This window comes from Gadus chalcogrammus, chromosome 12, assembly GCF_026213295.1.
Source record: "Gadus chalcogrammus isolate NIFS_2021 chromosome 12, NIFS_Gcha_1.0, whole genome shotgun sequence".
Lineage (NCBI taxonomy): Eukaryota > Metazoa > Chordata > Actinopteri > Gadiformes > Gadidae > Gadus > Gadus chalcogrammus.
The window spans coordinates 5,829,511-5,851,775 of NC_079423.1; the positions used below are offsets into that span (position 1 = coordinate 5,829,511).

A 22,265-nucleotide genomic window follows, 5' to 3' on the forward strand; every position below is an offset into this window, starting at 1 on the left:
ACCCATTCTCTGACACTTTAACCGTTAACCTTGGTTCAAACATTTAACATCACACGCACACGCAGTGTATTTCAGATAATTAATGAATTCAGATGTCACAATGATCGTTTACATGGATAAGGAGTCCTACTGAATCAATTACTGCCGTTTATATCTAACTAATGATTGTTTTTGTAAGAGTGTAACGTCGAGCCTCAGCAGCTTTCTCACTCCTTATGTGCTACTGTATAAAACCTGGTTTTGCGCCTAGCACTAATTGCTTACGGCCATACCACCCTGAACACGCCCGATCTCGTCTGATCTCGGAAGCTAAGCAGGGTCGGGCCTGGTTAGTACTTGGATGGGAGACCGCCTGGGAATACCAGGTGCTGTAAGCTTTTTCTTTTTCAACTCGAGCTCATTGACTCCGTGGCCTACCGTGGCGTACCGTGACCTGATGTTTACTGCCAACCGCTTTGGAGGATTTAAGCAACATACAAAAACTGACAACGTCTCTCAAAACTGTTTTTGTGAAACATGAGGACAGTATAGTGATACTGCCAGCAGGGAGCACCAGAGAGCTGAACCGACAGTTGTACATTTCTTAAACTTTCACCAACACAAACACGCACGCTCACTTCAGATCATGGGAGGACGTCAAAAAATCCCCACCCATTCTCTGACACTTTAACCGTTAACCTTGGTTCAAACATTTAACATCACACGCACACGCAGTGTATTTCAGATAATTAATGAATTCAGATGTCACAATGATCGTTTACATGGATAAGGAGTCCTACTGAATCAATTACTGCCGTTTATATCTAACTAATGATTGTTTTTGTAAAAGTGTAACGTCGAGCCTCAGCAGCTTTCTCACTCCTTATGTGCTACTGTATAAAACCTGGTTTTGCGCCTGCACTATTTGCTTACGGCCATACCACCCTGAACACGCCCGATCTCGTCTGAAACTCGGAAGCTAAGCAGGGTCGGGCCTGGTTAGTACTTGGATGGGAGACCGCCTGGGAATACCAGGTGCTGTAAGCTATTTCTTTTTCAACTCGAGCTCATTGACTCCGTGGCCTACCGTGGCGTACCGTGACCTGATGTTTACTGCCAACCGCTTTGGAGGATTTAAGCAACATACAAAAACTGACAACGTCTCTCAAAACTATTTTTGTGAAACATGAGGACAGTATAGTGATACTGCCAGCAGGGAGCACCAGAGAGCTGAACCGACAGTTGTACATTTCTTAAACTTTCACCAACACAAACACGCACGCTCACTTCAGATCATGGGAGGACGTCAAAAAATCACCACCCATTCTCTGACACTTTAACCGTTAACCTTGGTTCAAACATTTAACATCACACGCACACGCAGTGTATTTCAGATAATTAATGAATTCAGATGTCACAATGATCGTTTACATGGATAAGGAGTCCTACTGAATCAATTACTGCCGTTTATATCTAACTAATGATTGTTTTTGTAAGAGTGTAACGTCGAGCCTCAGCAGCTTTCTCACTCCTTATGTGCTACTGTATAAAACCTGGTTTTGCGCCTGCACTAATTGCTTACGGCCATACCACCCTGAACACGCCCGATCTCGGTTGATCTCGGAAGCTAAGCAGGGTCGGGCCTGGTTAGTACTTGGATGGGAGACCGCCTGGGAATACCAGGTGCTGTAAGCTTTTTCTTTTTCAACTCGAGCTCATTGACTCCGTGGCGTACCGTGACCTGATGTTTACTGCCAACCGCTTTGGAGGATTTAAGCAACATACAAAAACTGACAACGTCTCTCAAAACTATTTTTGTGAAACATGAGGACAGTATAGTGATACTGCCAGCAGGGAGCACCAGAGAGCTGAACCGAAAGTTGTACATTTCTTAAACTTTCACCAACACAAACACGCACGCTCACTTCAGATCATGGGAGGACGTCAAAAAATCACCACCCATTCTCTGACACTTTAACCGTTAACCTTGGTTCAAACATTTAACATCACACGCACACGCAGTGTATTTCAGATAATTAATGAATTCAGATGTCACAATGATCGTTTACATGGATAAGGAGTCCTACTGAATCAATTACTGCCGTTTATATCTAACTAATGATTGTTTTTGTAAGAGTGTAACGTCGAGCCTCAGCAGCTTTCTCACTCCTTATGTGCTACTGTATAAAACCTGGTTTTGCGCCTGCACTAATTGCTTACGGCCATACCACCCTGAACACGCCCGATCTCGTCTGATCTCGGAAGCTAAGCAGGGTCGGGCCTGGTTAGTACTTGGATGGGAGACCGCCTAGGAATACCAGGTGCTGTAAGCTTTTTCTTTTTCAACTCGAGCTCATTGACTCCGTGGCCTACCGTGGCGTACCGTGACCTGATGTTTACTGCCAACCGCTTTGGAGGATTTAAGCAACATACAAAAACTGACAACGTCTCTCAAAACTATTTTTGTGAAACATGAGGACAGTATAGTGATACTGCCAGCAGGGAGCACCAGAGAGCTGAAACGACAGTTGTACATTTCTTAAACTTTCACCAACACAAACACGCACGCTCACTTCAGATCATGGGAGGACGTCAAAAAATCACCACCCATTCTCTGACACTTTAACCGTTAACCTTGGTTCAAACATTTAACATCACACGCACACGCAGTGTATTTCAGATAATTAATGAATTCAGATGTCACAATGATCGTTTACATGGATAAGGAGTCCTACTGAATCAATTACTGCCGTTTATATCTAACTAATGATTGTTTTTGTAAAAGTGTAACGTCAAGCCTCAGCAGCTTTCTCACTCCTTATGTGCTACTGTATAAAACCTGGTTTTGCGCCTGCACTAATTGCTTACGGCCATACCACCCTGAACATGCCCGATCTCGTCTGATCTCGGAAGCTAAGCAGGGTCGGGCCTGGTTAGTACTTGGATGGGAGACCGCCTGGGAATACCAGGTGCTGTAAGCTTTTTCTATTTCAACTCGAGCTCATTGACTCTGTGGCCTACCGTGGCCTGATGTTTACTGCCAACCGCTTTGGAGGATTTAAGCAACATACAAAAACTGACAACGTCTCTCAAAACTATTTTTGTGAAACATGAGGACAGTATAGTGATACTGCCAGCAGGGAGCACCAGAGAGCTGAACCGACAGTTGTACATTTCTTAAACTTTCACCAACACAAACACGCACGCTCACTTCAGATCATGGGAGGACGTCAAAAAATCACCACCCATTCTCTGACACTTTAACCGTTAACCTTGGTTCAAACATTTAACATCACACGCACACGCAGTGTATTTCAGATAATTAATGAATTCAGATGTCACAATGATCGTTTACATGGATAAGGAGTCCTACTGAATCAATTACTGCCGTTTATATCTAACTAATGATTGTTTTTGTAAAAGTGTAACGTCGAGCCTCAGCAGCTTTCTCACTCCTTATGTGCTACTGTATAAAACCTGGTTTTGCGCCTGCACTATTTGCATACGGCCATACCACCCTGAACACGCACGATCTCGTCTGATCTCCGAAGCTAATCAGGGTCGGGGCTGGTTAGTACTTGGATGGGAGACCGCCTGGGAATACCAGGTGCTGTAAGCTTTTTCTTTTCAACTCGAGCTCATTGACTCCGTGGCCTACCGTGGCGTACCGTGACCTGATGTTTACTGCCAACCGCTTTGGAGGATTTAAGCAACATACAAAAACTGACAACGTCTCTCAAAACTATTTTTGTGAAACATGAGGACAGTATAGTGATACTGCCAGCAGGGAGCACCAGAGAGCTGAACCGACAGTTGTACATTTCTTAAACTTTCACCAACACAAACACGCACGCTCACTTCAGATCATGGGAGGACGTCAAAAAATCACCACCCATTCTCTGACACTTTAACCGTTAACCTTGGTTCAAACATTTAACATCACACGCACACGCAGTGTATTTCAGATAATTAATGAATTCAGATGTCACAATGATCGTTTACATGGATAAGGAGTCCTACTGAATCAATTACTGCCGTTTATATCTAACTAATGATTGTTTTTGTAAAAGTGTAACGTCGAGCCTCAGCAGCTTTCTCACTCCTTATGTGCTACTGTATAAAACCTGGTTTTGCGCCTAGCACTAATTGCTTACGGCCATACCACCCTGAACACGCCCGATCTCGTCTGATCTCGGAAGCTAAGCAGGGTCGGGCCTGGTTAGTACTTGGATGGGAGACCGCCTGGGAATACCAGGTGCTGTAAGCTTTTTCTATTTCAACTCGAGCTCATTGACTCCGTGGCCTACCGTGGCGTACCGTGACCTGATGTTTACTGCCAACCGCTTTGGAGGATTTAAGCAACATACAAAACTGACAACGTCTCTCAAAACTATTTTTGTGAAACATGAGGACAGTATAGTGATACTGCCAGCAGGGAGCACCAGAGAGCTGAACCGACAGTTGTACATTTCTTAAACTTTCACCAACACAAACACGCACGCTCACTTCAGATCATGGGAGGACGTCAAAAAATCACCACCCATTCTCTGACACTTTAACCGTTAACCTTGGTTCAAACATTTAACATCACACGCACACGCAGTGTATTTCAGATAATTAATGAATTCAGATGTCACAATGATCGTTTACATGGATAAGGAGTCTACTGAATCAATTACTGCCGTTTATATCTAACTAATGATTGTTTTTGTAAGAGTGTAACGTCGAGCCTCAGCAGCTTTCTCACTCCTTATGTGCTACTGTATAAAACCTGGTTTTGCGCCTGCACTAATTGCTTACGGCCATACCACCCTGAACACGCCCGATCTCGTCTGATCTCGGAAAGCTAAGCAGGGTGGGGCCTGGTTAGTACTTGGATGGGAGACCGCCTGGGAATACCAGGTGCTGTAAGCATTTTCTTTTCAACTCGAGCTCATTGACCCCGTGGCGTACCGTGACCTGATGTTTACTGCCAACCGCTTTGGAGGATTTAAGCAACATACAAAAACTGACAACGTCTCTCAAAACTGTTTTTGTGAAACATGAGGACAGTATAGTGATACTGCCAGCAGGGAGCACCAGAGAGCTGAACCGACAGTTGTACATTTCTTAAACTTTCACCAACACAAACACGCACGCTCACTTCAGATCATGGGAGGACGTCAAAAAATCACCACCCATTCTCTGACACTTTAACCGTTAACCTTGGTTCAAACATTTAACATCACACGCACACGCAGTGTATTCAGATAATTAATGAATTCAGATGTCACAATGATCGTTTACATGGATAAGGAGTCCTACTGAATCAATTACTGCCGTTTATATCTAACTAATGATTGTTTTTGTAAGAGTGTAACGTCGAGCCTCAGCAGCTTTCTCACTCCTTATGTGCTACTGTATAAAACCTGGTTTTGCGCCTGCACTAATTGCTTACGGCCATACCACCCTGAACACGCCCGATCTCGTCTGATCTCGGAAGCTAAGCAGGGTCGGGCCTGGTTAGTACTTGGATGGGAGACCGCCTGGGAATACCAGGTGCTGTAAGCTTTTCTTTTCAACTCGAGCTCATTGACTCCGTGGCCTACCGTGGCGTACCGTGACCTGATGTTTACTGCCAACCGCTTTGGAGGATTTAAGCAACATACAAAAACTGACAACGTCTCTCAAAACAATTTTTGTGAAACATGAGGACAGTATAGTGATACTGCCAGCAGGGAGCACCAGAGAGCTGAAACCGACAGTTGTACATTTCTTAAACTTTCACCAACACAAACACGCACGCTCACTTCAGATCATGGGAGGACGTCAAAAAATCACCACCCATTCTCTGACACTTTAACCGTTAACCTTGGTTCAAACATTTAACATCACACGCACACGCAGTGTATTCAGATAATTAATGAATTCAGATGTCACAATGATCGTTTACATGGATAAGGAGTCTACTGAATCAATTACTGCCGTTTATATCTAACTAATGATTGTTTTTGTAAGAGTGTAACGTCGAGCCTCAGCAGCTTTCTCACTCCTTATGTGCTACTGTATAAAACCTGGTTTTGCGCTCCTGCACTAATTGCTTACGGCCATACCACCCTGAACACGCCCGATCTCGTCTGATCTCGGAAGCTAAGCAGGGTCGGGCCTGGTTACTACTTGGATGGGAGACCGCCTGGGAATACCAGGTGCTGTAAGCATTTTCTTTTTCAACTCGAGCTCATTGCCTCCGTGGCCTACCGTGGCGTACCGTGACCTGATGTTTACTGCCAACCGCTTTGGAGGATTAAAGCAACATACAAAAACTGACAACGTCTCTCAAAACTATTTTTGTGAAACATGAGGACAGTATAGTGATACTGCCAGCAGGGAGCACCAGAGAGCTGAACCGACAGTTGTACATTTCTTAAACTTTCACCTAACACAAACACGCACGCTCACTTCAGATCATGGGAGGACGTCAAAAAATCACCATCCCATTCTCTGACACTTTAACCGTTAACCTTGGTTCAAACATTTAACATCACACGCACACGCAGTGTATTTCAGATAATTAATGAATTCAGATGTCACAATGATCGTTTACATGGATAAGGAGTCCTACTGAATCAATTACTGCCGTTTATATCTAACTAATGATTGTTTTTGTAAGAGTGTAACGTCGAGCCTCAGCAGCTTTCTCACTCCTTATGTGCTACTGTATAAAACCTGGTTTTGCGCCTGCACTATTGCTTACGGCCATACCACCCTGAACACGCCCGATCTCGTCTGATCTCGGAAGCTAAGCAGGGTCGGGCCTGGTTAGTACTTGGATGGGAGACCGCCTGGGAATACCAGGTGCTGTAAGCATTTTCTTTTCAACTCGAGCTCATTGACTCCGGGGCCTACCGTGGCGTACCGTGACCTGATGTTTACTGCCAACCGCTTTGGAGGATTTAAGCAACATACAAAAACTGACAACGTCTCTCAAAACTAATTTTGTGAAACATGAGGACAGTATAGTGATACTGCCAGCAGGGAGCACCAGAGAGCTGAACCGACAGTTGTACATTTCTTAAACTTTCACCAACACAAACACGCACGCTCACTTCAGATCATGGGAGGACGTCAAAAAATCACCACCCATTCTCTGACACTTTAACCGTTAACCTTGGTTCAAACATTTAACATCACACGCACACGCAGTGTATTTTCAGATAATTAATGAATTCAGATGTCACAATGATCGGTTTACATGGATAAGGAGTCCTACTGAATCAATTACTGCCGGTTATATCTAACTAATGATTGTTTTTGTAAGAGTGTAACGTCGAGCCTCAGCAGCTTTCTCACTCCTTATGTGCTACTGTATAAACCTGGTTTTGCGCCTGCACTAATTGCTTACGGCCATACCACCCTGAACACGCCCGATCTCGTCTGATCTCGGAAGCTAAGCAGGGTCGGGCCTGGTTAGTACTTGGATGGGAGACCGCCTGGGAATACCAGGTGCTGTAAGCTTTTTCTTTTCAACTCGAGCTCATTGACTCCGTGGCGTACCGTGACCTGATGTTTACTGCCAACCGCTTTGGAGGATTTAAGCAACATACAAAAACTGACAACGTCTCTCAAAACTGTTTTTGTGAAACATGAGGACAGTATAGTGATACTGCCAGCAGGGAGCACCAGAGAGCTGAACCGACAGTTGTACATTTCTTAAACTTTCACCAACACAAACACGCACGCTCACTTCAGATCATGGGAGGACGTCAAAAAATCACCACCCATTCTCTGACACTTTAACCGTTAACCTTGGTTCAAACATTTAACATCACACGCACACGCAGTGTATTTCAGATAATTAATGAATTCAGATGTCACAATGATCGTTTACATGGATAAGGAGTCCTACTGAATCAATTACTGCCGTTTATATCTAACTAATGATTGTTTTTGTAAAAGTGTAACGTCGAGCCTCAGCAGCTTTCTCACTCCTTATGTGCTACTGTATAAAACCTGGTTTTGCGCCTGCACTAATTGCTTACGGCCATACCACCCTGAACACGCCCGATCTCGTCTGAACTCGGAAGCTAAGCAGGGTCGGGCCTGGTTAGTACTTGGATGGGAGACCGCCTGGGAATACCAGGTGCTGTAAGCTATTTCTTTTTCAACTCGAGCTCATTGACTCCGTGGCCTACCGTGGCGTACCGTGACCTGATGTTTACTGCCAACCGCTTTGGAGGATTTAAGCAACATACAAAAACTGACAACGTCTCTCAAAACTATTTTTGTGAAACATGAGGACAGTATAGTGATACTGCCAGCAGGGAGCACCAGAGAGCTGAACCGACAGTTGTACATTTCTTAAACTTTCACCAACACAAACACGCACGCTCACTTCAGATCATGGGAGGGCGTCAAAAAATCACCACCCATTCTCTGACACTTTAAACCGTTAACCTTGGTTCAAACATTTAACATCACACGCACACGCAGTGTATTTCAGATAATTAATGAATTCAGATGTCACAATGATCTGTTTACATGGATAAGGAGTCCTACTGAATCAATTACTGCCGTTTATATCTAACTAATGATTGTTTTTGTAAGAGTGTAACGTCGAGCCTCAGCAGCTTTCTCACTCCTTATGTGCTACTGTATAAAACCTGGTTTTGCGCCTGCACTAATTGCTTACGGCCATACCACCCTGAACACGCCCGATCTCGTCTGATCTCGGAAGCTATGCAGGGTCGGGCCTGGTTAGTACTTGGATGGGAGACCGCCTGGGAATACCAGGTGCTGTAAGCTTTTTCTTTTTCAACTCGAGCTCATTGACTCCGTGGCGTACCGTGACCTGATGTTTACTGCCAACCGCTTTGGAGGATTTAAGCAACATACAAAAACTGACCACGTCTCTCAAAACTATTTTTGTGAAACATGAGGACAGTATAGTGATACTGCCAGCAGGGAGCACCAGAGAGCTGAACCGACAGTTGTACATTTCTTAAACTTTCACCAACACAAACACGCACGCTCACTTCAGATCATGGGAGGACGTCAAAAAATCACCACCCATTCTCTGACACTTTAACCGTTAACCTTGGTTCAAACATTTAACATCACACGCACACGCAGTGTATTTCAGATAATTAATGAATTCAGATGTCACAATGATCGTTTACATGGATAAGGAGTCCTACTGAATCAATTACTGCCGTTTATATCTAACTAATGATTGTTTTTGTAAGAGTGTAACGTCGAGCCTCAGCAGCTTTCTCACTCCTTATGTGCTACTGTATAAAACCTGGTTTTGCGCCTGCACTAATTGCTTACGGCCATACCACCCTGACCACGCCCGATCTCGTCTGATCTCGGAAGCTAAGCAGGGTCGGGCCTGGTTAGTACTTGGATGGGAGACCGCCTGGGAATACCAGGTGCTGTAAGCTTTTTCTTTTTCAACTCGAGCTCATTGACTCCGTGGCCTACCGTGGCGTACCGTGACCTGATGTTTACTGCCAACCGCTTGGGAGGATTTAAGCAACATACAAAAACTGACAACGTCTCTCAAAACTATTTTTGTGAAACATGAGGACAGTATAGTGATACTGCCAGCAGGGAGCACCAGAGAGCTGAACCGACAGTTGTACATTTCTTAAACTTTCACCAACACAAACACGCACGCTCACTTCAGATCATGGGAGGACGTCAAAAAATCACCACCCATTCTCTGACACTTTAACCGTTAACCTTGGTTCAAACATTTAACATCACACGCACACGCAGTGTATTTCAGATAATTAATGAATTCAGATGTCACAATGATCGTTTACATGGATAAGGAGTCCTACTGAATCAATTACTGCCGTTATATCTAACTAATGATTGTTTTTGTAAAAGTGTAACGTCGAGCCTCAGCAGCTTTCTCACTCCTTATGTGCTACTGTATAAAACCTGGTTTGCGCCTGCACTAATTGCTTACGGCCATACCACCCTGAACACGCCCGATCTCGTCTGATCTCGGAAGCTAAGCAGGGTCGGGCTAGGTTAGTACTTAGATGGGAGACCGCCTGGGAATACCAGGTGCTGTAAGCTTTTTCTTTTCAACTCGAGCTCATTGACTCCGTGGCCGTACCGTGCGTACCTGACTGATGTTACTGCCAACCGCTTTGGAGGATTTAAGCAACATACAAAAACTGACAACGTCTCTCAAAACTGTTTTTGTGAAACATGAGGACAGTATAGTGATACTGCCAGCAGGGAGCACCAGAGAGCTGAACCGACAGTTGTACATTTCTTAAACTTTCACCAACACAAACACGCACGCTCACTTCAGATCATGGGAGGACGTCAAAAAATCACCACCCATTCTCTGACACTTTAACCGTTAACCTTGGTTCAAACATTTAACATCACACGCACACGCAGTGTATTTCAGATAATTAATGAATTCAGATGTCACAATGATCGTTTACATGGATAAGGAGTCCTACTGAATCAATTACTGCCGTTTATATCTAACTAATGATTGTTTTTGTAAAGTGTAACGTCGAGCCTCAGCAGCTTTCTCACTCCTTATGTGCTACTGTATAAAACCTGGTTTTGCGCCTGCACTAATTGCATTACGGCCATACCACCCTGAACACGCCGATCTCGTCTGATCTCCGGAAGCTAAGCAGGGTCGGGGCCTGGTTAGTACTTGGATGGGAGACCGCCTGGGAATACCAGGTGCTGTAAGCTTTTTCTTTTCAACTCGAGCTCATTGACTCCGTGGCCTACCGTGGCGTACCGTGACCTGATGTTTACTGCCAACCGCTTTGGAGGATTTAAGCAACATACAAAAACTGACAACGTCTCTCAAAACTATTTTTGTGAAACATGAGGACAGTATAGTGATACTGCCAGCAGGGAGCACCAGAGAGCTGAACCGACAGTTGTACATTTCTTAAACTTTCACCAACACAAACACGCACGCTCACTTCAGATCATGGGAGGACGTCAAAAAATCACCACCCATTCTCTGACACTTTAACCGTTAACCTTGGTTCAAACATTTAACATCACACGCACACGCAGTGTATTTCAGATAATTAATGAATTCAGATGTCACAATGATCGTTTACATGGATAAGGAGTCCTACTGAATCAATTACTGCCGTTTATATCTAACTAATGATTGTTTTTGTAAAAGTGTAACGTCGAGCCTCAGCAGCTTTCTCACTCCTTATGTGCTACTGTATAAAACCTGGTTTTGCGCCTACACTAAATTGGTTTCGGCCATACCACCCTGAACACGCCCGACCTCGTCTGATCTCGGAAGCTAAGCAGGGTCGGGCCTGGTTAGTACTTGGATGGGAGACCGCCTGGGAATACCAGGTGCTGTAAGCTTTTTCTATTTCAACTCGAGCTCATTGACTCGTGGCCTACCGTGGCGTACCGTGACCTGATGTTTACTGCCAACCGCTTTGGAGGATTTAAGCAACATACAAAAACTGACAACGTCTCTCAAAACTAATTTTGTGAAACATGAGGACAGTATAGTGATACTGCCAGCAGGGAGCACCAGAGAGCTGAACCGACAGTTGTACATTTCTTAAACTTTCACCAACACAAACACGCACGCTCACTTCAGATCATGGGAGGACGTCAAAAAATCACCACCCATTCTCTGACACTTTAACCGTTAACCTTGGTTCAAACATTTAACATCACACGCACACGCAGTGTATTTCAGATAATTAATGAATTCAGATGTCACAATGATCGTTTACATGGATAAGGATTCCTACTGAATCAATTACTGCCGTTTATATCTAACTAATGATTGTTTTTGTAAGAGTGTAACGTCGAGCCTCAGCAGCTTTCTCACTCCTTATGTGCTACTGTATAAACCTGGTTTTGCGCCTGCACTAATTGCTTACGGCCATACCACCCTGAACACGCCCGATCTCGTCTGATCTCGGAAGCTAAGCAGGGTCGGGCCTGGTTAGTACTTGGATGGGAGACCGCCTGGGAATACCAGGTGCTGTAAGCATTTTTCTTTTTCAACTCGAGCTCATTGACTCCGTGGCGTACCGTGACCTGATGTTTACTGCCAACCGCTTTGGAGGATTTAAGCAACATACAAAAACTGACAACGTCTCTCAAAACTAGTTTTGTGAAACATGAGGACAGTATAGTGATACTGCCAGCAGGGAGCACCAGAGAGCTGAACCGACAGTTGTACATTTCTTAAACTTTCACCAACACAAACACGCACGCTCACTTCAGATCATGGGAGGACGTCAAAAAATCACCACCCATTCTCTGACACTTTAAACCGTTAACCTTGGTTCAAACATTTAACATCACACGCACACGCAGTGTATTTCAGATAATTAATGAATTCAGATGTCACAATGATCGTTTACATGGATAAGGAGTCCTACTGAATCAATTACTGCCGTTTATATCTAACTAATGATTGTTTTGTAAAGTGTAACGTCGAGCCTCAGCAGCTTTCTCACTCCTTATGTGCTACTGTATAAAACCTGGTTTTGCGCCTGCACTAATTGCTTACGGCCATACCACCCTGAACACGCCCGATCTCGTCTGATCTCGGAAGCTAAGCAGGGTCGGGCCTGGTTAGTACTTGGATGGGAGACCGCCTGGGAATACCAGGTGCTGTAAGCTTTTTCTTTTTCAACTCGAGCTCATTGACTCCGTGGCCTACCGTGGCGTACCGTGACCTGATGTTTACTGCCAACCGCTTTGGAGGATTTAAGCAACATACAAAAACTGACAACGTCTCTCAAAACTATTTTTGTGAAACATGAGGACAGTATAGTGATACTGCCAGCAGGGAGCACCAGAGAGCTGAACCGACAGTTGTACATTTCTTAAACTTTCACCAACACAAACACGCACGCTCACTTCAGATCATGGGAGGACGTCAAAAAATCACCACCCATTCTCTGACACTTTAACCGTTAACCTTGGTTCAAACATTTAACATCACACGCACACGCAGTGTATTTCAGATAAGTAATGAATTCAGATGTCACAATGATCGTTTACATGATAAGGAGTCCTACTGAATCAATTACTGCCGTTTATATCTAACTAATGATTGTTTTTGTAAAAGTGTAACGTCGAGCCTCAGCAGCTTTCTCACTCCTTATGTGCTACTGTATAAAACCTGGTTTTGCGCCTGCATTTAATTGCTTACGGCCATACCACCCTGAACACGCCCGATCTCGTCTGATCTGGAAGCTAAGCAGGGTCGGGCCTGGTTAGTACTTGGATGGGAGACCGCCTGGGAATACCAGGTGCTGTAAGCTTTTTCTTTTTCAACTCGAGCTCATTGACTCTGTGGCCTACCGTGGCGTACCGTGACCTGATGTTTACTGCCAACCGCTTTGGAGGATTTAAGCAACATACAAAAACTGACAACGTCTCTCAAACTATTTTTGTGAAACATGAGGACAGTATAGTGATACTGCCAGCAGGGAGCACCAGAGAGCTGAACCGACAGTTGTACATTTCTAAAACTTTCACCAACACAAACACGCACGCTCACTTCAGATCATGGGAGGACGTCAAAAAAATCACCACCCATTCTCTGACACTTTAACCGTTAACCTTGGTTCAAACATTTAACATCACACCCACACGCAGTGTATTTCAGATAATTAATGAATTCAGATGTCACAATGATCGTTTACATGGATAAGGAGTCTACAGATCAATTACTGCCGTTTATATCTAACTAATGATTGTTTTTGTAAGAGGGTAACGTCGAGCCTCAGCAGCTTTCTCACTCCTTATGTGCTACTGTATAAAACCTGGTTTTTGCGCCTGCACTAATTGCTTACGGCCATACCACCCTGAACACAGCCCGATCTCGTCTGATCTCGGAAACTAAGCAGGGTCGGGACTGGTTAGTACTTGGATGGGAGACCGCCTGGGAATACCAGTGCTGTAAGCTTTTCTTTTCAACTCGAGCTCATTGACTCCGTGGCGTACCGTGACCTGATGTTTACTGCCAACCGCTTTGGAGGATTTAAGCAACATACAAAAACTGACAACGTCTCTCAAAACTATTTTGTGAAACATGAGGACAGTATAGTGATACTGCCAGCAGGGAGCACCAGAGAGCTGAACCGACAGTTGTACATTTCTTAAACTTTCACCAACACAAACACGCACGCTCACTTCAGATCATGGGAGGACGTCAAAAAATCACCACCCATTCTCTGACACTTTAACCGTTAACCTTGGTTCAAACATTTAAAATCACACGCACACGCAGTGTATTTCAGATAATTAATGATTCAGATGTCACAATGATCGTTACATGGATAAGGAGTCCTACTGAATCAATTACTGCCGTTTATATCTAACTAATGATTGTTTTGTAAGAGTGTAACGTCGAGCCTCAGCAGCTTTCTCACTCCTTATGTGCTACTGTATAAAACCTGGTTTTGCGCCTGCACTAATTGCTTACGGCCATACCACCTGACACACGCCCGATCTCGTCTGATCTCGGAAGCTAAGCAGGGTCGGGCCTGGTTAGTACTTGGATGGGAGACCGCCTGGGAATACCAGGTGCTGTAAGCTTTTCTTTTTCACTCGAGCTCATTGACTCCGTGGCCGTACCGTGACCTGATGTTTACTGCCAACCGCTTGGAGGATTTAAGCAACATACAAAAACTGACAACGTCTCTTCAAAACTATTTTTGTGAAACATGAGGACAGTATAGTGATACTGGCAGCAGGGAGCACCAGAGAGCTGAACCGACAGTTGTACATTTCTTAAACTTTCACCAACACAAACACGCACGCTCACTTCAGATCATGGGAGGACGTCAAAAAATCACCACCCATTCTCTGACACTTTAACCGTTAACCTTGGTTCAAACATTTAACATCACACGCACACGCAGTGTATTTCAGATAATTAATGAATTCAGATGTCACAATGATCGTTTACATGGATAAGGAGTCCTACTGAATCAATTACTGCCGTTTATATCTAACTAATGATTGTTTTTGTAAGAGTGTAACGTCGAGCCTCAGCAGCTTTCTCACTCCTTATGTGCTACTGTATAAAACCTGGTTTTGCGCCTGCACTAATTGCTTACGGCCATACCACCCTGAACACGCCCGATCTCGTCTGATCTCGGAAGCTAAGCAGGGTCGGGCCTGGTTAGTACTTGGATGGGAGACCGCCTGGGAATACCAGGTGCTGTAAGCTTTTTCTTTTTCAACTCGAGCTCATTGCCTCCGTGGCCTACCGTGGCGTACCGTGACCTGATGTTTACTGCCAACCGCTTTGGAGGATTTAAGCAACATACAAAAACTGACAACGTCTCTCAAAACTATTTTGTGAAACATGAGGACAGTATAGTGATACTGCCAGCAGGGAGCACCAGAGAGCTGAAACCGACAGTTGTACATTTCTTAAACTTTCACCAACACAAACACGCACGCTCACTTCAGATCATGGGAGGGCGTCAAAAAATCACCACCCATTCTCTGACACTTTAACCGTTAACCTTGGTTCAAACATTTAACATCACACGCACACGCAGTGTATTTCAGATAATTAATGAATTCAGATGTCACAATGATCGTTTACATGGATAAGGAGTCCTACTGAATCAATTACTGCCGTTTATATCTAACTAATGATTGTTTTTGTAAGAGTGTAACGTCGAGCCTCAGCAGCTTTCTCACTCCTTATGTGCTACTGTATAAAACCTGGTTTTGCGCCTGCACTAATTGCTTACGGCCATACCACCCTGAACACGCCCGATCTCGTCTGATCTCGGAAGCTAAGCAGGGTCGGGCCTGGTTAGTACTGGGATGGGAGACCGCCTGGGAATACCAGGTGCTGTAAGCTTTTTCTTTTTCAACTCGAGCTCATTGCCTCCGTGGCCTACCGTGGCGTACCGTGACCTGATGTTTACTGCCAACCGCTTTGGAGGATTTAAGCAACATACAAAAACTGACAACGTCTCTCAAACTATTTTTGTGAAACATGAGGACAGTATAGTGATACGGCCAGCAGGGAGCACCAGAGAGCTGAACCGACAGTTGTACATTTCTTAAACTTTCACCAACACAAACACGCACGCTCACTTCAGATCATGGGAGGACGTCAAAAAATCACCACCCATTCTCTGACACTTAACCGTTAACCTTGGGTCAAACATTTAACATCACACGCACACGCAGTGTATTTCAGATAATTAATGAATTCAGATGTCACAATGATCGTTTACATGGATAAGGAGTCCTACTGAATCAATTACTGCCGTTTATATCTAACTAATGATTGTTTTGTAAAGTGTAACGTCGAGCCTCAGCAGCTTTCTCACTCCTTATGTGCTACTGTATAAAACCTGGTTTTGCGCCTGCACTAATTGCTTACGGCCATACCACCCTGAACACGCCCGATCTCGTCTGATCTCGGAAGCTAAGGAGGGTTGGGCCTGGTTAGTACTTGGATGGGAGACCAGCCTGGGAATACCAGGTGCTGTAAGCATTTTCTTTTTCAACTCGAGCTCATTGACTCCGTGGGGTACCGTGACCTGATGTTTACTGCCAACCGCTTTGGAGGATTTAAGCAACATACAAAAACTGACAACGTCTCTCAAAACTATTTTTGTGAAACATGAGGACAGTATAGTGATACTGCCAGCAGGGAGCACCAGAGAGCTGAACCGACAGTTGTACATTTCTTAAACTTTCACCAACACAAACACGCACGCTCACTTCAGATCATGGGAGGACGTCAAAAAATCACCACCCATTCTCTGACACTTTAACCGTTAACCTTGGTTCAAACATTTAACATCACACGCACACGCAGTGTATTTCAGATAATTAATGAATTCAGATGTCACAATGATCGTTTACATGGATAAGGAGTCCTACTGAATCAATTACTGCCGTTTATATCTAACTAATGATTGTTTTTGTAAAGTGTAACGTCGAGCCTCAGCAGCTTTCTCACTCCTTATGTGCTACTGTATAAAACCTGGTTTTGCGCCTGACACTAATTGCTTACGGCCATACCACCCTGAACACGCCCGATCTCGTTCTGATCTCGGAAGCTAAGCAGGTCTGGGCCTGGTTAGTACTTGGATGGGAGACCGCCTGGGAATACCAGGTGCTGTAAGCTTTTTCTTTTTCAACTCGAGCTCATTGCCTCCGTGGCCTACCGTGGCGTACCGTGACCTGATGTTTACTGCCAACCGCTTTGGAGGATTTAAGCAACATACAAAAACTGACAACGTCTCTCAAAACTATTTTTGTGAAACATGAGGACAGTATAGTGATACTGCCAGCAGGGAGCACCAGAGAGCTGAAACCGACAGTTGTACATTTCTTAAACTTTCACCAACACAAACACGCACGCTCACTTCAGATCATGGGAGGACGTCAAAAAATCACCACCCATTCTCTGACACTTTAACCGTTAACCTTGGTTCAAACATTTAACATCACACGCACACGCAGTGTATTTCAGATAATTAATGAATTCAGATGTCACAATGATCGTTTACATGGATAAGGAGTCCTACTGAATCAATTACTGCCGTTTATATCTAACTAATGATTGTTTTTGTAAAAGTGTAACGTCGAGCCTCAGCAGCTTCTCACTCCTTATGTGCTACTGTATAAAACCTGGTTTTGCGCCTGCACTAATTGCTTACGGCCATACCACCCTGAACACGCCCGATCTCGTCTGATCTCGGAAGCTAAGCAGGGTCGGGCCTGGTTAGTACTTGGATGGGAGACCGCCTGGGAATACCAGGTGCTGTAAGCTTTTTCTTTTTCAACTCGAGCTCATTGCCTCCGTGGCCTACCGTGGCGACCTGATGTTTACTGCCAACCGCTTTGGAGGATTTAAGCAACATACAAAAACTGACAACGTCTCTCAAACTATTTTTGTGAAACATGAGGGACAGTATAGTGATACTGCCAGCAGGGAGCACCAGAGAGCTGAACGACAGTTGTACATTTCTAAACTTTCAACCACACAAACACGCACGCTCACTTCAGATCATGGGAGGACGTCAAAAAATCACCACCCATTCTCTGACACTTTAAACCGTTAACCTTGGTTCAAACATTTAACATCACACGCACACGCAGTGTATTTCAGATAATTAATGAATTCAGATGTCACAATGATCGTTTACATGGATAAGGAGTCCTACTGAATCAATTACTGCCGTTTATATCTAACTAATGATTGTTTTTGTAAAGTGTAACGTCGAGCCTCAGCAGCTTTCTCACTCCTTATGTGCTACTGTATAAAACCTGGTTTTGCGCCTGCACTAATTGCTTACGGCCATACCACCCTGAACCGCCGATCTCGTCTGATCTCGGAAGCTAAGCAGGGTCGGGCCTGGTTAGTACTTGGATGGGAGACCGCCTGGGAATACCAGGTGCTGTAAGCTTTTCTTTTCAACTCGAGCTCATTGACTCCGTGGCCTACCGTGGACCTGATGTTTACTGCCAACCGCTTTGGAGGATTTAAGCAACATACAAAAACTGACAACGTCTCTCAAAACTATTTTTGTGAAACATGAGGACAGTATAGTGATACTGCCAGCAGGGAGCACCAGAGAGCTGAACCGACAGTTGTACATTTCTTAAACTTTCACCAACACAAACACGCACGCTCACGTTCAGATCATGGGAGGACGTCAAAAAATCACCACCCATTCTCTGACACTTTAAAAACCGTTAACCTTGTTCAAACATTTAACATCACACGCACACGCAGTGTATTTCAGATAATTAATGAATTCAGATGTCACAATGATCGTTTACATGGATAAGGAGTCCTACTGAATCAATTACTGCCGTTAGATCTAACTAATGATTGTTTTTGTAAAAGTGTAACGGCGAGCCTCAGCAGCTTCTCACATCCTTATGTGCTAGCTGTATAAAAACCTGGTTTTGCGCCTGCATAATTGCTTACGGCCATACCACCCTGAACACGCCCGATCTCGTCTGATCTCGGAAGCGTAAGCAGGGTCGGGCCTGGTTAGTACTTGGATGGGAGACCGCCTGGAATACCAGGTGCTGTAAGCTTTTTCTTTTCAACTCGGCTCATTGCCTCCGTGGCCTACCGTGGCGTACCGTGACCTGATGTTACTGCCAACGCTTTGGAGGATTTAAGCAACATACAAAAACTGACAACGTCTCTCAAAACTATTTTTGTGAAAACATGAGGACAGTATAGTGATACTGCCAGCAGGGAGCACCGAGAGCTGAACCGACAGTTGTACATTTCTTAAACTTTCACCACACAAACACGCACGCTCACTTCAGATCATGGGAGGACGTCAAAAAATCACCACCCATTCTCTGACACTTTAACCGTTACCTTGTTCAAACATTTAACATCATTACAACGCACACGCAGTGTATTTCAGATAATTAATGAATTCAGATGTCACAATGATCGTTTACATGGATAAGGAGTCCTACTGAATCAATTACTGCCGTTTATATCTAACTAATGATTGTTTTTGTAAAAGTGTAACGTCGAGCCTCAGCAGCTTTCTCACTCCTTATGTGCTACTGTATAAAACCTGGTTTTGCGCCTGCACTAATTGCTTACGGCATACCACCCTGAACACGCCCGATCTCGTCTGATCTCGGAGCTAAGCAGGGTCGGGCCTGGTTAGTACTTGGATGGGAGACCGCCTGGGAATACCAGGTGCTGTAAGCTTTTTCTTTTTCAACTCGAGCTCATTGCCTCCGTGGCCTACCGTGGCGTACCGTGACCTGATGTTTACTGCCAACCGCTTTGGAGGATTTAAGCAACATACAAAAACTGACAACGTCTCTCAAAACTATTTTTGTGAAACATGAGGACAGTATAGTGATACTGCCAGCAGGGAGCACCAGAGAGCTGAACCGACAGTTGTACATTTCTTAAACTTTCAACAACACAAACACGCACGCTCACTTCAGATCATGGGAGGACGTCAAAAAATCACCACCCATTCTCTGACACTTTAACCGTTAACCTTGGTTCAAACATTTAACATCACACGCTCACGCAGTGTATTTCAGATAATTAATGAATTCAGATGTCACAATGATCGTTACATGGATAAGGAGTCCTACTGAATCAATTACTGCCGTTTATATCTAACTAATGATTGTTTTGTAAAAGTGTAACGTCGAGCCTCAGCAGCTTTCTCACTCCTTATGTGCTACTGTATAAAACCTTGGTTTTGCGCCTGAACTAATTGCTTACGGCCATACCACCCTGAACACGCCCGATCTCGTCTGATCTCGGAGCTAAGCAGGGTCGGGCCTGGTTAGTACTTGGATGGGAGACCGCCTGGGAATACCAGGTGCTGTAAGCTTTTTCTTTTTCAACTCGAGCTCATTGCCTCCGTGGCCTACCGTGGCGTACCGTGACCTGATGTTAACTGCCAACCGCTTTGGAGGATTTAAGCAACATACAAAAACTGACAACGTCTCTCAAAACTAATTTTGTGAAACATGAGGACAGTATAGTGATACTGCCAGCAGGGAGCACCAGAGAGCTGAACCGACAGTTGTACATTTCTAAAACTTTCACCAACACAAACACGCACGCTCACTTCAGATCATGGGAGGACGTCAAAAAAATCACCACCCATTCTCTGACACTTTAACCTTAACCTTGGTTCAAACATTTAACATCACACGCACACGCAGTGTATTTCAGATAATTAATGAATTCAGATGTCACAATGATCGTTTACAGGGATAAGGAGTCCTACTGAATCAATTACTGCAGTTTATATCTAACTAATGATTGTTTTTGTAAGAGTGTAACGTCGAGCCTCAGCAGCTTTCTCACTCCTTATGTGCTACTGTATAAAACCTGGTTTTGCGCCTGCACTAATTGCTTACGGCCATACCACCCTGACCACGCCGATCTCGTCTGATCTCGGAAGCTAAGCAGGGTCGGGCCTGGTTAGTACTTGGATGGGAGACCGCCTGGGAATACCAGGTGCTGTAAGCTTTTTCTTTTCCACTCGAGCTCATTGACTCCGTGGCCTACCGTGCGTACCGGACCTGATGTTTACTGCCAACCGCTTTGGAGGATTTAAGCAACATACAAAAACTGACAACGTCTCTCAAAACTAGTTTTGTGAAACATGAGGACAGTATAGTGATACTGCCAGCAGGGAGCACCAGTGAGCTGAACCGACAGTTGTACATTTCTTAAACTTCACCAACACAAACACGCACGCTCACGTTCAGATCATGGGAGGACGTCAAAAAATCACCACCCATTCTCTGACACTTTAACCGTTAACCTTGGTTCAAACATTTAACATCACACGCACACGCAGTGTATTTCAGATAATTATGAATTCAGATGTCACAATGATCGTTTACATGGATAAGGAGTCCTACTGAATCAATTACTGCCGTTTTAGTATCTAACTAATGATTGTTTTGGTAAAAGTGTAACGTCGAGCCTCAGCAGCTTTAGCACTCCTTATGTGCTACTGTTAAAACCTGGTTTTGCGCCAAGCACTAATTGAATTACTGCCATACACCCTGAACACGCACCGATCTCGTCTGAATCTCGGAAGGCTAAGGCAGGTCGGGCCTGGTTAGTACTTGGATGGGAGAACAGCCTGGAATACCAGGTGCTGTAAGCTTTTCCTTTTTCAAGGCTCGAGCTCATTGACCCGTGGCCTACCGTGGCGTACCGTGAGACCTGATGTTAATGCCAACCGCTTTGGAGGATTTAAGCAACATACAAAACTGACAACGCTCCAAAACTATTTTGTGAAACATGAGGACAGTATAGTGATACTGCCAGCAGGGAGCACCAGAGAGCTGAACCGACAGTTGTACATTTCTTAAACTTTCACCAACACAAACCCGCACGCTCACTTCAGATCATGGGAGGACGTCAAAAAATCACCACCCATTCTCTGACACTTTAACCGTTAACCTTGGTTCAAACATTTAACATCACACGCACACGCAGTGATTTCAGATAATTATGAATTCAGATGTCACAATGATCGTTTACATGGTAAGGAGTCCTACTGAATCATTACTGCCGTTTATATCTAAACTAATGATTGTTTTTGTAAAGTGTAACGTCGAGCCCTCAGCAGCTTTCTCCTCCTTATGTGCTACTGTATAAACCTGGTTTTGCGCCTCCACTAATTGCTACGGCCATACCACCCTGACACGGCCGATCGTCGAACTCGGGAAGCTAAGCAGGTCGGGACTGGTTAGTACTTGGATGGGAGACCGCCTGGAATTACCAGGTGCTGTAGCTTTTT

The 22,265-nt window shown here is 44.5% G+C and overlaps 31 non-coding genes and 2 pseudogenes across 31 annotated transcripts; all 33 read left to right on the top strand.

Moving 5' to 3' along the window:
* The first annotated feature begins 258 nt into the window (after positions 1-258).
* Positions 259-377, top strand: LOC130397206 (5S ribosomal RNA). Its single transcript, XR_008899805.1, has one exon. It is a non-coding gene; the product is annotated as a 5S ribosomal RNA (ribosomal RNA).
* Positions 378-906: 529 nt separating this feature from the next.
* Positions 907-1,026, top strand: LOC130400402 (5S ribosomal RNA). The gene has a single exon (XR_008902879.1). It is a non-coding gene; the product is annotated as a 5S ribosomal RNA (ribosomal RNA).
* Positions 1,027-1,555: 529 nt separating this feature from the next.
* On the top strand, positions 1,556-1,674 carry LOC130400876 (5S ribosomal RNA). Its single transcript, XR_008903346.1, has one exon. It is a non-coding gene; the product is annotated as a 5S ribosomal RNA (ribosomal RNA).
* A 519-nt stretch (positions 1,675-2,193) lies between these two features.
* On the top strand, positions 2,194-2,312 carry LOC130399961 (5S ribosomal RNA). The gene has a single exon (XR_008902451.1). It is a non-coding gene; the product is annotated as a 5S ribosomal RNA (ribosomal RNA).
* Positions 2,313-2,841: 529 nt separating this feature from the next.
* LOC130399860 (5S ribosomal RNA) lies at positions 2,842-2,960 on the top strand. The gene has a single exon (XR_008902355.1). It is a non-coding gene; the product is annotated as a 5S ribosomal RNA (ribosomal RNA).
* Positions 2,961-3,479: 519 nt separating this feature from the next.
* LOC130396064 (5S ribosomal RNA) lies at positions 3,480-3,598 on the top strand (annotated as a pseudogene).
* A 529-nt stretch (positions 3,599-4,127) lies between these two features.
* LOC130397218 (5S ribosomal RNA) lies at positions 4,128-4,246 on the top strand. The gene has a single exon (XR_008899816.1). It is a non-coding gene; the product is annotated as a 5S ribosomal RNA (ribosomal RNA).
* Positions 4,247-4,773: 527 nt separating this feature from the next.
* On the top strand, positions 4,774-4,893 carry LOC130401077 (5S ribosomal RNA). Its single transcript, XR_008903538.1, has one exon. It is a non-coding gene; the product is annotated as a 5S ribosomal RNA (ribosomal RNA).
* Positions 4,894-5,410: 517 nt separating this feature from the next.
* Positions 5,411-5,529, top strand: LOC130397230 (5S ribosomal RNA). Its single transcript, XR_008899828.1, has one exon. It is a non-coding gene; the product is annotated as a 5S ribosomal RNA (ribosomal RNA).
* Positions 5,530-6,057: 528 nt separating this feature from the next.
* On the top strand, positions 6,058-6,176 carry LOC130400691 (5S ribosomal RNA). The gene has a single exon (XR_008903167.1). It is a non-coding gene; the product is annotated as a 5S ribosomal RNA (ribosomal RNA).
* A 530-nt stretch (positions 6,177-6,706) lies between these two features.
* LOC130399532 (5S ribosomal RNA) lies at positions 6,707-6,825 on the top strand. The gene has a single exon (XR_008902038.1). It is a non-coding gene; the product is annotated as a 5S ribosomal RNA (ribosomal RNA).
* Positions 6,826-7,354: 529 nt separating this feature from the next.
* Positions 7,355-7,473, top strand: LOC130397241 (5S ribosomal RNA). Its single transcript, XR_008899839.1, has one exon. It is a non-coding gene; the product is annotated as a 5S ribosomal RNA (ribosomal RNA).
* A 518-nt stretch (positions 7,474-7,991) lies between these two features.
* LOC130397575 (5S ribosomal RNA) lies at positions 7,992-8,110 on the top strand. Its single transcript, XR_008900161.1, has one exon. It is a non-coding gene; the product is annotated as a 5S ribosomal RNA (ribosomal RNA).
* Positions 8,111-8,641: 531 nt separating this feature from the next.
* LOC130400712 (5S ribosomal RNA) lies at positions 8,642-8,760 on the top strand. Its single transcript, XR_008903188.1, has one exon. It is a non-coding gene; the product is annotated as a 5S ribosomal RNA (ribosomal RNA).
* Positions 8,761-9,279: 519 nt separating this feature from the next.
* Positions 9,280-9,398, top strand: LOC130399834 (5S ribosomal RNA). Its single transcript, XR_008902331.1, has one exon. It is a non-coding gene; the product is annotated as a 5S ribosomal RNA (ribosomal RNA).
* Positions 9,399-9,925: 527 nt separating this feature from the next.
* Positions 9,926-10,044, top strand: LOC130400051 (5S ribosomal RNA). Its single transcript, XR_008902536.1, has one exon. It is a non-coding gene; the product is annotated as a 5S ribosomal RNA (ribosomal RNA).
* A 525-nt stretch (positions 10,045-10,569) lies between these two features.
* LOC130396110 (5S ribosomal RNA) lies at positions 10,570-10,689 on the top strand (annotated as a pseudogene).
* Positions 10,690-11,218: 529 nt separating this feature from the next.
* On the top strand, positions 11,219-11,337 carry LOC130394918 (5S ribosomal RNA). The gene has a single exon (XR_008898030.1). It is a non-coding gene; the product is annotated as a 5S ribosomal RNA (ribosomal RNA).
* A 527-nt stretch (positions 11,338-11,864) lies between these two features.
* Positions 11,865-11,983, top strand: LOC130399534 (5S ribosomal RNA). Its single transcript, XR_008902039.1, has one exon. It is a non-coding gene; the product is annotated as a 5S ribosomal RNA (ribosomal RNA).
* Positions 11,984-12,502: 519 nt separating this feature from the next.
* Positions 12,503-12,621, top strand: LOC130397253 (5S ribosomal RNA). The gene has a single exon (XR_008899850.1). It is a non-coding gene; the product is annotated as a 5S ribosomal RNA (ribosomal RNA).
* A 529-nt stretch (positions 12,622-13,150) lies between these two features.
* Positions 13,151-13,268, top strand: LOC130395181 (5S ribosomal RNA). Its single transcript, XR_008898266.1, has one exon. It is a non-coding gene; the product is annotated as a 5S ribosomal RNA (ribosomal RNA).
* Positions 13,269-13,796: 528 nt separating this feature from the next.
* LOC130395899 (5S ribosomal RNA) lies at positions 13,797-13,915 on the top strand. The gene has a single exon (XR_008898897.1). It is a non-coding gene; the product is annotated as a 5S ribosomal RNA (ribosomal RNA).
* A 513-nt stretch (positions 13,916-14,428) lies between these two features.
* LOC130394964 (5S ribosomal RNA) lies at positions 14,429-14,547 on the top strand. Its single transcript, XR_008898072.1, has one exon. It is a non-coding gene; the product is annotated as a 5S ribosomal RNA (ribosomal RNA).
* A 518-nt stretch (positions 14,548-15,065) lies between these two features.
* LOC130397264 (5S ribosomal RNA) lies at positions 15,066-15,184 on the top strand. The gene has a single exon (XR_008899861.1). It is a non-coding gene; the product is annotated as a 5S ribosomal RNA (ribosomal RNA).
* A 529-nt stretch (positions 15,185-15,713) lies between these two features.
* Positions 15,714-15,832, top strand: LOC130396519 (5S ribosomal RNA). The gene has a single exon (XR_008899150.1). It is a non-coding gene; the product is annotated as a 5S ribosomal RNA (ribosomal RNA).
* A 525-nt stretch (positions 15,833-16,357) lies between these two features.
* Positions 16,358-16,477, top strand: LOC130394973 (5S ribosomal RNA). The gene has a single exon (XR_008898080.1). It is a non-coding gene; the product is annotated as a 5S ribosomal RNA (ribosomal RNA).
* A 519-nt stretch (positions 16,478-16,996) lies between these two features.
* Positions 16,997-17,116, top strand: LOC130400992 (5S ribosomal RNA). Its single transcript, XR_008903456.1, has one exon. It is a non-coding gene; the product is annotated as a 5S ribosomal RNA (ribosomal RNA).
* A 529-nt stretch (positions 17,117-17,645) lies between these two features.
* LOC130397275 (5S ribosomal RNA) lies at positions 17,646-17,764 on the top strand. The gene has a single exon (XR_008899872.1). It is a non-coding gene; the product is annotated as a 5S ribosomal RNA (ribosomal RNA).
* A 520-nt stretch (positions 17,765-18,284) lies between these two features.
* LOC130395270 (5S ribosomal RNA) lies at positions 18,285-18,401 on the top strand. The gene has a single exon (XR_008898345.1). It is a non-coding gene; the product is annotated as a 5S ribosomal RNA (ribosomal RNA).
* A 521-nt stretch (positions 18,402-18,922) lies between these two features.
* LOC130395647 (5S ribosomal RNA) lies at positions 18,923-19,041 on the top strand. The gene has a single exon (XR_008898680.1). It is a non-coding gene; the product is annotated as a 5S ribosomal RNA (ribosomal RNA).
* A 526-nt stretch (positions 19,042-19,567) lies between these two features.
* LOC130395700 (5S ribosomal RNA) lies at positions 19,568-19,684 on the top strand. Its single transcript, XR_008898725.1, has one exon. It is a non-coding gene; the product is annotated as a 5S ribosomal RNA (ribosomal RNA).
* A 528-nt stretch (positions 19,685-20,212) lies between these two features.
* LOC130394264 (5S ribosomal RNA) lies at positions 20,213-20,330 on the top strand. Its single transcript, XR_008897439.1, has one exon. It is a non-coding gene; the product is annotated as a 5S ribosomal RNA (ribosomal RNA).
* A 529-nt stretch (positions 20,331-20,859) lies between these two features.
* LOC130394621 (5S ribosomal RNA) lies at positions 20,860-20,977 on the top strand. The gene has a single exon (XR_008897761.1). It is a non-coding gene; the product is annotated as a 5S ribosomal RNA (ribosomal RNA).
* Positions 20,978-22,265: the final 1,288 nt, after the last annotated feature.